Source organism: Poecile atricapillus, chromosome 23 (genome assembly GCF_030490865.1).
Source record: "Poecile atricapillus isolate bPoeAtr1 chromosome 23, bPoeAtr1.hap1, whole genome shotgun sequence".
Lineage (NCBI taxonomy): Eukaryota > Metazoa > Chordata > Aves > Passeriformes > Paridae > Poecile > Poecile atricapillus.
The window spans coordinates 2,981,010-2,996,661 of record NC_081271.1 but is presented as its reverse complement, the minus strand read 5'-3'; the positions used below and the strand labels follow the sequence as shown (position 1 = coordinate 2,996,661).

At 55.0% G+C, this 15,652-nt stretch overlaps 1 protein-coding gene across 4 annotated transcripts in view; it reads left to right on the top strand.

Moving 5' to 3' along the window:
• Positions 1–15,652, top strand: part of FOXP4 (forkhead box P4) — a 56,189-nt gene that overhangs the window by 739 nt on the left and 39,798 nt on the right. The window lies entirely within an intron of this gene.

The following is a 15,652-nucleotide window of genomic DNA, read 5'->3' as shown; positions in this document are numbered from 1 at the left end:
CCCCAGCGCTCCCTTTGTTGGTGCTTCCCATTTCCTCCCCATCTTTTCCTTTCTCTCCGGCAGTTTTGGTTTAATTCCGGCTGCTGGAGGGCTTGGGTGGGTTTCTCCCCCCCTCCTTTTTTTCCCTCCTCCATCACATTTTAACTCAGCCTCGACCCGCCGCTGCTTGGGCCCGGGGGTGTGATTCCCTCCTTGGAGAGAAATCCGTAAGTCTGCCCCAAGTTTTGCAATTCCTGGGAGAAGCAGCAGCCGCCGCCGTCCCCGACAACCTGCAGCCAGCCCTGGGAAAATCCAGCGCCGCGTCCAAAACCCTAACCCAGACTGCCAGGTGAGGGAGAGGAGGACGAGGCACGGCTTCGGATGGAGCTGGAGAATATTCCCGAGAAACCCCCGCAGGTTTGGATTCCGGAGGGGCTGACGGCAGCCGGCTGCCCCGCGGCTCAGCCGTGCCTGGCTTTCACCCGCTTGTAAAGTTTGCGGGGGTTCCGAGCGCCTTTGTTTGGACGGGGAGAGAGGTTGGGGGGTCTTTTGCAAGGATTTGGGGGGGGTCTCTGTAAGCCGGACACGGTTCCCGGTGCCGCGGGAGCTCTCGGCGGGGACGCTGTCGGCAGCGGCTGCTGGTGGTACCGGCGGTGATAACGTGTTTGGGAAGAGTTTTTATTACGGAGCATCGTCTTCTGGGAGTTCCGAAATTCCCGGGCAGATAACTCGTGCTGGCTCACCCGGAGCTCTGGATCAGCCTCCGGCAACATCCCCTTCCCACCCCGGTGTCCGCCGTCGTTGCGATGCTCTCCCGGCGCTGGCAAAGTTCAGGGATTTCTATTCTTGCCGGCTCCGTGGGATAAACAAACGCGCCTCTGTCTGCTCTCCCCCTCTCCGGGAGAAAAGGGCACTCGGGAAGTGCCGCGGATGGCTCTGGATATTTCTCTGGGTGTAGGAAATCTGGTTTGAGTTGGCAGGCGCGTTCGGAGGTGTGGATGGCAGAGAACAAGTGGAGTGGAATTGGGTTTTCTTTTTCCATTTGGGAGCGACGCCGGTTTCTCTTTCCTCGTTTAAAACGCAAACAAGCCAAGGGCTGTGTGTCTCCCCCTCTCTCCCTCCTGTGCACTTTTTAATACAAATTAAAAATGTGCGGAGGAGAAAGCGGGAATAATTCACAAACCCCACTTTCCCGGGAGTCGTGGTTGGGAAGTGCCCGCTCGGAAAACTTGCGCTGAGATTATTATTATTCATTTTTTTTTCCTGCTGCTCTTAATATAGTCCTGGAGGAATTTGTGTCCGAATTCCTGCCTGGAATCATTCCTTAGCTTCAGGCAGCTCTTCCCTCCCCATCAGTTGATACCCCAAGATTTTCCTTTTCCCACCCTCCACCCCAACTTCCATCGGATTAAGACCTCACTTCTCCGCGAGCGTCGTAAAGCTGTGGGGCAGACAATAAAATTCTTATTAGTTTCTGTATTAAAAGCTTGGGTTGTTTTTAACCCAAACCAGAAGGAGGATTTACTTTTACAAATTTCTGCTGGTGTGTTAAAAATTTACACGGGGAGTACGTTCCGTGGAGAGCAGGGATTTGATGTTAAATCAACCCAACATGTGTCTCACGCAGACACCGGTCCCGGGTGTCGGCAGGGATGTGTTCCCTTTCATGCCTCCCCATATCCTCGATTAAAACACAGCAAAGTCTCAGTGTTTTTCAAAATCTTAACTCTAAATTAAGGATTTGAAATTATTTTTTTTTTAATTGCCACCCCACCTTAAAGTCCATCAAAAATAAATTGAACAAGCTCCGGGAGCGGGTGCGTGGAGGAAATAATCAGGTTTGGAAAAATTACTCTGCTCTCCCACTTTTTATTTAATTTTTTCCTCCTTCAGGTCGCTTAAATTGAAGTGGGAGAGGGGAGAACGTGGGGGAGAAGGGGCAGAATTCCCTGTGCCAAGCCAGGGGGCTTTGAGGAGCCCTGGGAGGCTCCGGCTTCTCCTGCCCTTTGTGGTGTGGGATTGGGGGCTGTGGAGAAGATCCCGGAGCCCTCTGCTCCCAAATAATGCCGGGAGCTGCTGCTTTGAGCAGCTCCCCGTTTATTTTGATGTGTGATTTTAATTTATTATTTGTTTTTGGGGGGGAGGTTTGTGGGTCTCCCCAGTCCCAAAGCCCCTTTTGGATGGGATTCTCAGCCTGGGGATGGGGGCGCTTCCGTTCCCGGCCGGATCGAGCATCGCTCCGGAGGTAAAATAGAAAATCCAAAGTGGCACCGGCGAGCAGCACAAAGTTGGATTTGATGGAGGGAGAAAAGCGCAGGAGAACGGGATCGGTGTGGAAAATCCACCCCCCAAGCCCTGCAGCCCGGGATGCGTCGCCCAGCGGGGTCAGGGAAGGAGGAGGCGCGGGGTGGGCTGGGGGCTGCGGGTGGGGAGGGGGGAAAGGCTGAGCAAACGGAGCGAGGTGGGATAAAACGGATTAAAGTTGCTGCTGGGGGAGGTGAGGAAGGGGCTGGAGAACGGATAATATCCAAAATATCTGTAAAAGCCGTGTCCAGCTCCGCTGTCCTGCCTGGAAACCCGGCAGCCGTAGGTTTTACATCCCCTTTGGAAAGGGAAGAGCGGGGAGTGTTCGGAAAACAACAACTACAAAAAAAAAAAATCAAAAAAAAATCAGTGCAATGTATAAAATCAAGTGACACTAAAATATCTCCTCGGGCCCTCGGCCTTTCTCTCCTAATAACCCGGCAGGAATGCGAGTGCACTCAGTTGTGAAGTTGCTGCCCGGAGAGCCCGGGAGCTTTTCTTTTCCGCCGCTGGCTCGGGGGATGCTTTGAGTCTGCTGATGTTTGTGTCTCGCTGTGGGGCTGGGGAGGGGCCGGGGGGCTCCGGCTTTCAGGGTTTTCTCTCTCCTTTGATTTTTTTTTTTTTCTTTTTTTTTCCATCCCCCCCACTCTCTTTTCTCTTTTCTTGTCGGTCTGGCGGGGAGCGGGGCTGGAGGGGGAGACTTGTGGGGCTGGGATTGCCTTTGTGGCAGCAAGGTGGGGGGCAACGGGGACGGGCTCATTCTTCCCACCGGGGAAAGGCGGGAGGAGAAGCCCGGAGGTCCCTGGGTTTATAACTCATACACATTTATGGCTCCTTGCCTTTCCCCTCACTGGTGAGCTTTGGGAGCTTGAAGGACTTGGGAAAATTCTCTTAATTTTGGGAAGGGAGAGCTGGAATGGTTTTGTTCCCCCCTTGGGTTTGAAGCCCAGCAGAGCGCTGGGATGGGGCTGGCAGGTGGGTTTGGGGTCTCCAGGGGTTGTTTCCCATTTCTGGGTGCAGGGAAGGTTCCCACCTTCTCCTCCAGGGCCACCCTGGGTTTTTCCTCCGCTCCCAAAATGACCCTGCCGGCATCACCTGCCGCTTCTGGAAGTGGGAACTTGAAATTTCCTGTCCCTTCCTCCGTGGTTTGCAGCTCCTCCAGCACGGACAGGGGGATTCTGCAGGGTGGGGAGCTCGGTCCTGCTCCATGGGCATCTCCCCACAGAGGGATGAGCTCCGGTAGCGGGAGAGGAAAGGAAAAAAGGAGAAAATAAAACCCCTCAGAGCTTGGAATTTCCATGTGTTTGCCTCAGAAGGTGTAAAAATCCTCCATGAGCCACTCCTGGATGCACCTGATTGAAACTCGGGGGAGCAGCTGGCTTGGAAATAACCCCAGGGGCTGGGACATGGCCCTGCACGGAGCTGGGGACCCTTGGGGTGGCCCCAGAGCCCCCTGAGTGGCCGTGGGGCTGTGACCAGCAGTGCTGGATCCTGGGCCAGCTTAGGGCAAGGACTTGCACCCATTTTATCTCTTACAAAACCTTCCTGTGCTGCACCTTTTCAAGTCAAACAGAACTTGTAGATCAAGATGGGGCCGGGCACAGCTTGAAAAACTTCCTAATCTTTTTTTTTTTTTCCTTTTTTTTTTTTCCCTCCCCCCCCTCCAAGTGTTTGGGAGATAAAATCCAGCCAAGACGCTGCTCGAGGGTTTGTTTTTGTTTTTTACAAACTTTTCCTAATTTAAACGGCTCTTGGCATGGCTCAGGCGAGGCTCCAGCATGAAACGTGTTGCGGTGATCCGGCTGCCCGTGACAAAAACGTGTTTGGAAGTGGAATGGCATCAGGGAAAAGGGAGAGAGGAGAGGCAGGAGAAGCAGAGGAGGAGGCGAGGAGAGGTCCAAAGCCACGATTTATTTCACAGGGATCCTGCTGGAGCAGGGATGAGCTGGAGGGAAGTTATTAAGGGCACCGGGATGCACAGGGAAAAGAGCCCGGCGTGAGTCGGGGTCCTTTCTCCTGGGGTTTATTTATATTTTTTTAAGGAAAATGCAGGCTGTGTTTGCAGCCCGTTGTGCTGGGGTGGGGCGATCCGGTGCCGGCGTTCCCAGCCCTGGGTGACACTTCCCGGCGGCTCCTGTGCCCTGGCAAGTTGGCAGCAGCCGCTGGCAGCGTGTTCCGGCGGAAACCGTCCCTCCTCCTGGATTGTAGAGCCAGGTTGGCAGCAAAAAGCAGGGATTTTTCCTGGGAAAATAAGGAGCAGAGGGTGGATGTGGAGGAAATCTCACCTTGCTCTGCTCAGGGCTCCACGCTGGGTTTATCAGAGGGAGAAGTCGGGGCGAGAAAATGATGTGATGGAAGATTCCTTCCAAAACTGTGGAAAAGTGCACAAAAAAAATTAAGGTGATAGAGGAGGGAAAAAATCCCGTGTGGGGGATGATTTGGAAGTGATTTGGAAGTGTTTTATTCTTCCTCACTGGGAAAACTCCTTCAGCGTGACCGGAGCTGGAATGGGCTGGGGAGCACCAGGAAGGCCCCGGCAGGAGGAGGAGGAGGAGGAAAACGAAGAGGAGGAAGCCCCAGTGGGATGGGTTTGTGCTCTGGGTACTGTGCAGCTCGTGTTTGGCAGCTCCAGAGCTCGGGGAGATGCTGCTCCCGTTTCCACGGCCATGGATCCGTGGCCGGGATGAGCTGCTCGCCCTGAGCAGGTGCTCATGGAGCAACTCCTTGGAACAGCCCTTGGCCAGAGCTGGGGTTATCCACAGGGATTTCACTGCTCCAGGGCTGATGAAGGCACACAAACGGTGCCATTCCAGCTTCCTGGCTGAGCATCCCACTGCCAGGTTCCCTTGGGATCTGTCAGCTCTGATCCCAAACCCTGCGGCCCTTCCCTTGCTTTCTCCAAGTCCTGCTTTATTCCACAACCTGTAGATTTTAGGTGAGTGATTTTCCTTTTGCTGCTTACTGGGAGTCCGGGAGCCGGGGCCTGGCTGCAGCAGGATGTGGATGGGACCACCTGGGAGAAGCTGTCATGGACTGGGAAAAGAGGGAGCAGTGGAGGAGGGAACAGGTTGGAGGCTTAAAGCAGAGTACAAGGCCAGGGTTGTGCTGTGGAGCAAGGGATGAGCCGGGATCCCGCATTCCCAGCAGTTCCCTCTGTCTGGAGGCCCTTTGGATTCAGATTCCGGGTGTCTGGGAGCGGGGATGTGTCCCCTGCTGCTGCCCCATGGCCCAGGACAGCTCCTGGAGCTGGCACCGGGCTCACGGCTCCACCGGTGCCTCCCATCCCGTGCTGGGATCACGGCGGATCCGTTGGGATGGGGATTCCGGCACAGGGGATCCCACGCTGTCCTGGAGCTGCTGGGAGGATCCTCCTGGAGCAGGAGGGTCCCCACAGCCTGTGGAGATTCCTCAGCTCCTGGACTCTGCACCTCCAGCTCCCGGGAGAAGGGAATGCCTGGCAGGGATGGCAGGGAATGGCAGAGGACATCCCGGGATGGGGGCCCTGCTGCAGCCTCAGGAAAAGCTTTTGGGGCTCAGGGGATGGAGGGCTTGGAGGAGCCACCCAGGGTGAGGGGACAGCTCGTGGCAGGACATACCCAGCAGAGCCAAGGTTCCTTGTTGAGGATGTGGAGTTTTGGGCTGAACTGGGCCAGGATCCGGGCAGGAATATTGGGCAGGGAGAGCTCTCCCGTGTCCCCTGTGTGTGCCACTTGCCAGGCTGTGTCCCCTGTCCCAGCAGGGAGGGAGGAGCTCTGTGCCCCCAGGAGCGTTTCTGGCACCCAGCAGCTTGGTCCTTCCTCCGGGATGCTGCCAGACCTGGCAGTGGGAGGGAAATTCCCTGGAGCGTGGGGTAACTTGGATCAGGAAGAGAAACACGGCATCACCAGGGCTCTTAAAAACAGAAGAAGAGCAAATAAAGGCATGGGGAGAAGTGTCCTGTAAGTTTTGAGGCATGAAATGTTGATTTTGGAAATGTGCTGGGCCAGGCAGAGCTGCAAACCCCTGGATTTTTCCCGGGGTGGATTCAGGTGGGATTATAAAGTCTCCAGCTTTGCCTTTCTCTGGGATTATTTCCCAAGAATTTACATTTCTCCTTTACATCCCAACCTGCCTTCCCTGCAGCTTCCTGGGTGGATTTTTATCCTGCATTTCTGCAGCATTTCCAGGCTGCTGCTGCGATGGGGTTGGGTTTGTCCCCCCTCCCCATCCCCTGCTGCCCTGCCCCGCACTCAGCCTCGGCTCTGCCCGAGCGGGGTTTGGGGAGCCAGGCTGCTACAGATGTTCCCTATTAATAAATCAAACCTTCAAAATCAACAGGAATCCCTCATCTGGAAAACAAAAGGGGCCCTTGTCACCTGCTGGGTGGGTAAAGCTGGGGCTGGGGGGTGAGGAGGGTGATGCTCCTGCTCATCCCATCGCTCCCAGTTTGTCTCGGCCTCTTGGCACCTGTGGTTTGGGGCACTCATCCTCAATTTTTCCTCTCCAGCAGGACCCATTCCTGTCCCTCTGACCCCAAAGCACTCAGGGTTTGTTGGGGGTCTGCAGGGGTCTGGGTTCAGCAGCAGAGCCCTTGTTCCCCCATGGAGGTGAAGAAGAGGAAGAATTGGGGCAGATCTCCATCACTTTGGATTTTTGTGCATATTGGGGAAGGGAGATTCCCTCAATGTGCTCTCGAGAGAAACAGGTGAAGGGAAATGGCCAGAAATGCATCCTGTGAGAGGTGGGAGCGCGAGCGTGCCGGAGAAACCCTGGGAAGGGATTTCAGGCTGAGCTCTGCTCTCGTGGCATGGCACAACCTTCACTTCATCCCCTTTTTCTGAAGTGCCAGGAGTGAGATTTGGCTGGAATTGGGATTTGACTTTCCCAAAGTCAAACCCCAACGTGCTGGGGGCTGCAGGGTCCAGCTCGGCTCTTTCCCACGGGATGGATGTCGGGGCTGGGCTCTCATCCTGAGGGATGCTCAGGACCCTCCAGATGCAGCAGCACAGCCCTGTCTGGGTTATTCCCACTTCTCCTTTTAACCCAGGTTTTATTTATAAAAAGATACACGGCAGGGCCTGTTCCCAAACCCCTTGATTCTGGGGGGCTCCCACCAAACAAATTCCATTTTCCCTGGGAAGTGGAGCCGTGGCTCCAAATCTGGGTCAGACCTGGGAGCTGTCGGAGCAGCCCCGTCCATGGATCAAACCCCTCCTCATTCCTGTGTCCACAGCTTTTCCAGCAGCTCTGACTGGCACGGGGGCTGTGGCTGGGAAGGAGGAATGCTGGAGTGATCCCCCTGCTCTGGGGGTTTAAAATACCCCCTGAGGAAGAGTCTGCTGCGTTTGGGAATGCAGTGGAGGGAGTTTGGTGGGCGAGGGGGTGGTTTGGGGGTTGCTGCTGGCTGATCCCTCGTGTCCCCACTGTGCTGGAGCATTGGGGGCGTCGCTGCTGCTGAATTTCCAGCTGTAAATTTGGGATGGAGCTGCGGGAAGAGACAGGGCCGTGCCCATCCCTCGGGGAAAAGGATGGAGGGACAGACCCCTGTCCCCTCAGGAGGCACACACAGCTCCTTCCTCTGCAGCCTTGGTACTTTCCAAGTGCTGTTGCAGACACAAACACTCTGGGAATTGTTCTGGGACCGAGCACAAATTACTGGGTTTGTCTGGAGGTTTAGGATAATAATTGGGGGTTTGAAAACTCCTTGCAGGGGGCAGGACTGTGCTGGGGCTGGGGAGGACATGGGGGACACGGGGCCAGGGATGTGGCTCGTGTCCCTGAGGGATTTGGTGTCCCCAGCTGTTGTCCTCTTCCCACCTTGTCTGATCCTGCATCCCGGTGGTGGTGCCTTCCCTCACCACCGTGGGATGATTTTTGGTCTGGGGACAACGGGGGACATCCCCTGTGTTGGTGCCCTGCCTGTGACAGCCCCTGGGACACCACGTCCTGCCGTGGGTGATCTCAGCACTCTCTGCCCACCCAGGGACAGTTTGGGGACAGCTCTGAGTGCCCCTGGCTCTTGGGGGATGCGGGAGGAGGATGTGGCCGGATTGTGGAGGAGCGGGGACTCGGGGGCTGCCGTGGGACAAAGGTGGCACCCAGAGGGTGGCACCAGCCTGAGGTGGGCACCCTCACCTGTGACCCCGTGCCAGAGCCCTTGGCTGGGGGATTTTGGGATCTCCCCTAACAAAGCAGCTTCCAGTTGTGCGGTGGCGAGTTCTGCTCAGGCTGGGGACACGTTGGGAGCCAGGTGGGCACCAGGGACCTCGAGCTGCTCACAGGACCCCAGGACTGCAGGAGGGTGACAGCAGTTGGTGAATCACTAATTAATATTTTTAAAGGATGAGGGTTATTTTTAGGAGGAATGGAGGGAGCCCGATTCCTGGGAGTAATCCCTGGGATTTACACGGCGCCGTCTGTCCCACGGCAGTGGGAAGGTGCCGGGGGCTTCCTTGGCCACCGAGCTGGAGCAGCAGCAGCCACCTGGGGACCAGGACATCCTGAAGCTGGGCTTCAGGATCTCACCATTCCCAGGAGGAAGCTCTGCCTGGGATGAGCAGGGATTCAGGACATGGATTCACTTCCCCAGCTCTGTCCCAATCCACGGAGCAGGGATGTGCTGGATTTGGGAAGCAGCTGTGTCCTGCTGAGCTGTGGGGGTGCTCAGGAGCCTGGATGGAGCAGCTTGACCTGGGAATGCTGAGCGTGACCCCGGAGTGATGCTGTGGGACCAGATCCCATCCCCGTGTGCCCAGCTGGCATCCAGAGGGGCGCTGGAGCCGTGGAAGAAGAGATTTGCTGCCATCCCTGCAGGATCCATCCACGCCGGGCCAAGCACCTCCCGGATTCCCCATGGAAGAGCCACAGAGGGGGACGCTCCTGGGAAGAGGACGTGGTGGCTGGACGTGGCACATCCAGGTGACACCGAGAAGGGAACCCCGGTGACCTTTGGATTTCAGCACAGGGTCCTGGTGGGAAGCGCTTCCCGCAGCCGAGGGATGCTCCTGCCTCTCCTGCTCTCTTCCCAACACCTCAGATATCAAATGCACCACCCCACTCCCCTCCACGGGCACCCAGCAGCATTCCCAGGCAGGATCCCAGCACAGCCCTGCCAAACACGCTGCTTCCCAGATTTTAGCAAAGCGCTGGAGAAATCTCCGGGGTTATTCCCAGCCGAGCTGTCGGGAGCCGCGTTCGACTGCGGGGCTGGCTTTGCTCCGTGGGGGTGGCAGGTGCCCAGAGAAGCCAGGAGATGCTGAGGCTGGCCACGGAGGAGCCAAGCTGTGTGGAAATAAAATCAGGGAAGCTGTTTGGAAGCGTGGAGTTGGGCTCTGGCAGGGCTGCGAGACGGAGCCGGCCTCGGGTCATGCCGCCTCCGATCGGGATGCGAAGGAAAATGGACTTCAGACCAGGAGTTTGAAAATGCCCAAGGATAGTTCTCCCCCCCCACTGCCTTTCTTCTTCTCCCTCCTCGTGAGCAGCATAATTTCTGGATGGAAACCAGGCCTCTTCCTGCATAGAAATGGGATTTGCCGTGGAAAGCATCGGGGAGTGCATTAACCAGAGCCTTTTCCGGATGAATTTTTGCACAGACGTGACGGAGTCTGGGAAAACCTGTGGCATCCGAATTCCTCCCTCGTGTTCCATAGGTACCATGCCTGTTTTTTCCTCCCCTCTGGATTATTTGAAGGCCAGGAGAGACTTTTAGCAACTTCCAGTCTGACTTCCCGCAAACTCGGCTGGAAAATTCTGCTTGGAGTGGGACGTGGGAAGTCGAGTCCCAGCCCTGGCATCTCTCCTCATCCCATTCCAGATCGTCCCTCACCTGCTCCAGGGCATTTCTTCCTCCCTGGCTCCATCCTTGCCCTTTGCAGCCTCTCCTGAGGGGATGGGGTGGGGGGAACTCCTGGAGTTTGGGGTTTATTTTGATTTCAGAGCTTTCCCCATCGCTCTTTTCCGGGAGCTTTCGCCCTTCCCAGGGATGGAGCCGGGACATTTTCCTGCTCTTCCTCACTCCCACAGGGCAGTGTCCTTTGTGCCTCCATCCCAGAGGGAGATCCCTCCTCTTCCTCAGGTGTCCCAGGCTCTGGAAGGTGAGCGAGGTGTCCTGGCTGTGAACGGGAGGCAGGAGCAGATTCTGGCTGGAATGTTCTGTGTGCTCCAGGTGGGATGGGGGTTCTCACGCTGCAGCAGGAATTCCAGGTGGGATTTGCGCCAGGGGGATCTGTCCCCACTGCGTGAGCGTCAAAACCAGTGTGAGCCGCGTGGGAGAGGCTTGAACCGAGCCGGGATTTATGGGGAAGCGCTGGAAAAACCTTGGGAAAACCAGTGTGGGTGATGCCGTGTTGGTTGCAGCTCTATCCCACACCAGCCACGGGAGCTGCTGGTAATTATTTTAATGGGATTTTGGAGGGATTGTGTTGAAAACCTCATCCCAAATCCTAAAACCCTCATCCCGTGTGGGAGCGCAGAGCGATGGGCGGGAGTTGTGCGTGCTGGGAATCTCACCTTATCCCGTGGATTTGGTTTTTTTTCTTTCCTGGGAGTTTGGAGGGCTTTTTTTTTTTTTATTTTGTTCCCTCTGAAATTTTTTCCCCACCCTCTTCATTATCATTTTTGTTAATTAGATTGTGCTGGGGAACAGTCTCTATTCAAAAGCTCAAAAAGCTCCGAGATGGGTTTTTCCAAGTGCGGCTGCGTTTCGGGAGAAGGACGGGGAGGGGGCAGAACGAAGATGCTTGAAAGAAATATAATTTTTTTAAAAATAATTTCTTCATAAAGCTTTCTTAAAAAGAAAATCCCGGGCCCCCTTCCCCCACCACGGCCACCTCCCCTCTTTTTCCCCCCCCTAATTAAACGATTTGAATTTCCACGTTAACCGCTTGGTGCTTCCTCGGCGCCTCAGATGATTAGAAAGGGATATTCATTTATGCCTTTTAAACGCCGCCCCGATTAAAATCAGAGAGATTTTTTCCTTCATCAAAATCTAACATCCTTGAAAAATTAATTTGATGCCTCTTGTTATCAATTAATTGAATCTCGTTGGGAGAGAGGCTCGTGCGGCGGGTGGTTGGAGCCGGCCCTTCTGTTCTTAGTTGCTTTCCCCCCTCTCCGCTCCCTTCCGCTGCTTCCAAACACTGGGACATTATAAAACTCGGCCTTTTTTATTTTAAATATATTATTTTTACTCATCTCATAAAATAAAATAAATGAATAAAACTTGCTCTCTCTCTCTCTTTCTCTCTTCCCGCCCTCCTCCTCCATTCCCCCCGAGTTCCTCTCGGATGAAAGACCCTTTTTTTCCCTTCCTTTCTCTCATCCCTCTTTCCTATAACTTCCAAGAAAGGGGGAGAGAAAGAAAAGTTGGGGCTTTCAGTAATTTCTCGGCGGCCAAGGTCCGTCTTTCTTCCTTTCTTTAACGGGGGATATTGGATATTTCATTTGAATCTCCCTTTTTTCAATTAAAAGTGCCCCGTTCCTTCTCTTCCAGCCGCTCCATTCTCCTGCTCTGGCTCGGCAGCCGGAGAAGCGATTTTCCTTTCTTTAATATTTCAGCTCTTCCCCTGAGACAGGCTGCCTGCCTTATTTTTTTTTTTTTTTTTTTATTTTTAATAGACTTTTTCTCCCTCTATTAAACTTTTCCAATCTTCATCCCTTTATATTTTTTTCCCTTCCCACCTCTTTAAACAAAAAGAAAAAAAAAAAAAAATATAAAAAAAAAAAAAAATGAAAACCAGGGAGGAAAAGTTATAAAATGGGAAGAACTGGGTCATTCAGGAAGTTATTGAAATAACTTCAAAATTAGGCTTCACTTTCACTCTCCTTGGAGTGGTTCTGCCTTTGGATCCAGTCTTTTCCCTGGTGGCTCCGCTGTTGATGTCCGGTTGGGAATTTGGGGTTGGAGGTTTTGGCGGATAACCCAGGTGAGGGCAGGGAGGTGATTTTGGTTTTCTTTGAGGGAAGGATGTGGGATGGGATTTGGTGGGGGTGTGCCATGCAAGGACTCCTCAGGGATGGTGAGGGGATGTGTCCCCCCAGTCCGGTGCCCTAAGGGGTGATTTGGTGTCAGGACCCCGGTGCCACCTCCCCCTGTGCCCTGCGCTGTCCCCTCACCTCCTGTGCCCGGCTGGATCTGGGATCCAACAGGTGAGAGGCTCTTGCAGCCCTACCTGTCCTCACTGAGGGGCCTCTCGTGCTCCTGTCTGGGGTCACCGAGGATTTTGGGGTTGGGCAGAAGGTGACCCCGATCCATCTGCAGAGAGGGAGTGTTTTGGGATGTTTAAATTCCCATTTGGATCGTGCTGGACAGAAGGAAAGCAAGGTTTTAGGAGGATGAGAAATTAGAGGATGCAGGGCTGGACCTGGCACTGTGGTGGCCGATGTAGCTCCATGGGGGCTTCCTGGATTTTGGGGTGTACCCCCAGTGGGCATCCTGCAGGATTTGGGTACTGGGCCTGCATCCCCTCCTGATGGGACAGAGGTGCCAGAGCTGCATCCTGACATGATGGGACACCAGGCACGGGTCTTGCATCCCAGCCTCAGGGGACTTGGGTACCTGACCTGCATCCCAAACTGAGGTGGCACAGGGGCCAAACCTTTATCCTGACCCACTGGGACACAGGAACTGGACCTGCATCCCAAACTGAGGGGGCTCTGGTACCAAACCTTTATCCTGACCATTGGGACATGGGTACCAGACCTGCATCCCAAACTGAGGGGGCTCTGGTACCAAACCTTTATCCTGACCATTGGGACGTGGGTACCAGACCTGCATCCTGATCTGATCAGGAGCTCATCCTGCATCCTGACCTAATGGGACCTGCAATCCCACGTGATGGGCCACTGCTACCACACCTGCACCCCATCCTGGTGGGATGCAGATATTGGACCTACATCCCGACCTGATGGGGTTTGGGTGCCAAACTTTCATCCTGACCCACTGGGACATGGGTACCAGACCTGTATCCCAAACTGATGGGACACAGGTGCTGGTCCTGCATCCCAAACTGATGGGACACAGGAGCTGGACCTGCATCCCGACCTGATGGGACACAGGTGCTGGTCCCGCATCCTGACCTGATGGGACATGGGTACCAAACCTTCATCCTGGCTCAGTGGGACACAGGTACCAGACCTGCATCCTGGCCCACCAGGATGCTCCATCACTCCAGCAGTGACCCATGGTGGGTGCAGAGACCAGCAGCACCCACCGAGGGGCTGCCCTGCTCAGGATCCCCAGGTCCCCACGTGTGGTGGCTCCAGAGCAGTGAGGTGGGAGCCCCATGCTCCACGTCACTATTTAATTAGATGTCCCTGATTAACAAAACTTGGCGTTCACTTCCTCCTGCCCTCATCTTTCCTGGCTCCGAATCAATGGCTTTGATATGCTAATTAGGGAGTAATTTAATTTCAAAAGGCCGCAATTAACAAGGGTGTTGTGGACATGCTGTAGTTAAGCGGCGTAATCTAATTTGCATTAGTAACAAGCAGGGACTAATTAGAAGCTTAATTAGACACTTAGACGGCTCTTGTGTTTACTTTCTTAATGAGATGGAGTGGGGTTCCTTTTTTTTTTTCATCTTTTCAAGAGCACAGCGAGGGAAGCCGGGATGGAGCAGGATGGAGCAGCAGCCCCGGTGCCCGGCACGTGCTCCGGGATGGAGCAGCAGCCCCGCTGTCCCAACACCGGCCTGGCCACCTCCAGCCGGTCCCACACCCAGTCTGGGAGGGGTTTTGTGTTCCTCGAAGCTTGGCAGGCAATGGGAGAGGTGCCAGGCGGGCATTGGTGTCTCTGGGAACGCCTTGTGTGGGGTGGGCACGGGATCTCCTGTAGGGTTGGGTGCGCTCGGGGCAGCTCCAGAGAGCAAGGGATGCTCCGAGGGTGATGGGTTTTGGAGAGGCAGGTGGGGCTCCCAGGAGCACAGGAACAATCCTAGGGCTTCCCATGTTGGTGTCTTCACACTTGCAGGTGCTCTCCAGCTCCCTGAGTGAGCTGATCCAAGGATTCCTGATTTTTGGGGGAAGGAGAACCTTGCTGTGGTTTGCGGAGAGCAGCAAAGGCTCCTCGCTCCCTGCCAGTCCCCGGTGCCCACGAGCGTGGCTGGGCTGGGCTGGCACCGAGGCAGGTGAGGAGAGCCAGGGGTGAAGGTGAAGCGCCAGAGGTTGGCTCTTCCCAAAGAAGTTGCTGGGAGCAAGATGAAAGTGGGAGATGAAAGTGCCCAGAGGTGAGATCCCATTAAAGCGGTGCCTGGGCTTAGCCAGTCCCTGGTTCCTTAAATATCTTCTAATTTACAGTAATGCTCCAGATTCCTCTCAGCTCCCCCAGACTTTTATTTTAATCCCCTTTCCACATTTCCATGTGTTTATGTGTTAATTAAAGGGTAAAAAGCCACTCTCGAAGCAATCCTGGGCTGCTGCTTCTCTTCTAGCCGAAGCCTTTTAGGATTAGCAGCCGCTTCCTAAAGCCTCGCGGTGCTGGAGCAGGACAGGCAGGTTGCTCAACTTTCTGGAGCTGGGAGCAGATCCAGTGCCTGAGATCCAGCTTTCCCGAGTCCTCTTCTCCTTGCAGCTGTGCAGAGGAGCATCCTGCAGATTTCTGAGGGTTTTGGGGGGATTTGTCGGGTCCGTTCTCCTTCAGGATCCGCTGGTACCAGGGGAGAGGCCACCTGCCCCCTCCACCTCCTGGGGAGGCTGGAGCTGGGAGGAAGGTTCTGGAATACTGCTTTGGGACTGGGATGTGGTGGGAAGGGTGGGAACAGCCTCTGGAACATCTCAGTTTGTGTTGTGTCGCCCGTGCTGTTGTGATGTGGTGGGAGAGTTTTCCCAGCGGTGTTTCCCTCTCTTTTTCCTTATCCCTTCCTCCTGGGTGATGCTTTAGGAGTTCTTGGATTTTGTGGGCAGGGTCACCCACAGTGGCCAAGAACAGGGACAGCAGGGTGGAGGTGACACTGGGTCCGTGTGTGGCCCACAAAGTACAGCCCGAAATTACGGAGCTGCCGAGGGTTGTGGTGCCGAGGATAATGAAAAAGAGGGAAATCCACTGAAATTGGTGTTGGGGCAGTGGTTTCTGAGGAACTCGTGGCTGTTCCAGCAGGGGCTGGGAAGTGCCACTGAATTTCCATGCCCATGGAGCAGTGGCATCGCTTCGGACAGGTCTGGGTAGCCCAAAATTCCTTGGGAGCTTCTTGTGGGGGAAACCACTTCTTCATCTGCTCTTGCTGCTCCTAAAATCCCAAATCCATTGCTTTGAGTCCATGGTTTTGGTCACCTCCACGTTCATCCCTCCCTCCTGGAGGGCTCCGTGGCACACTCGTGGTGTTCCCACGGGAATCGTGGCACACGCGGTGGGAGCCGTGTCCTCAGCGCCTGCTCCAGCCCCTCCCTCCCAGGG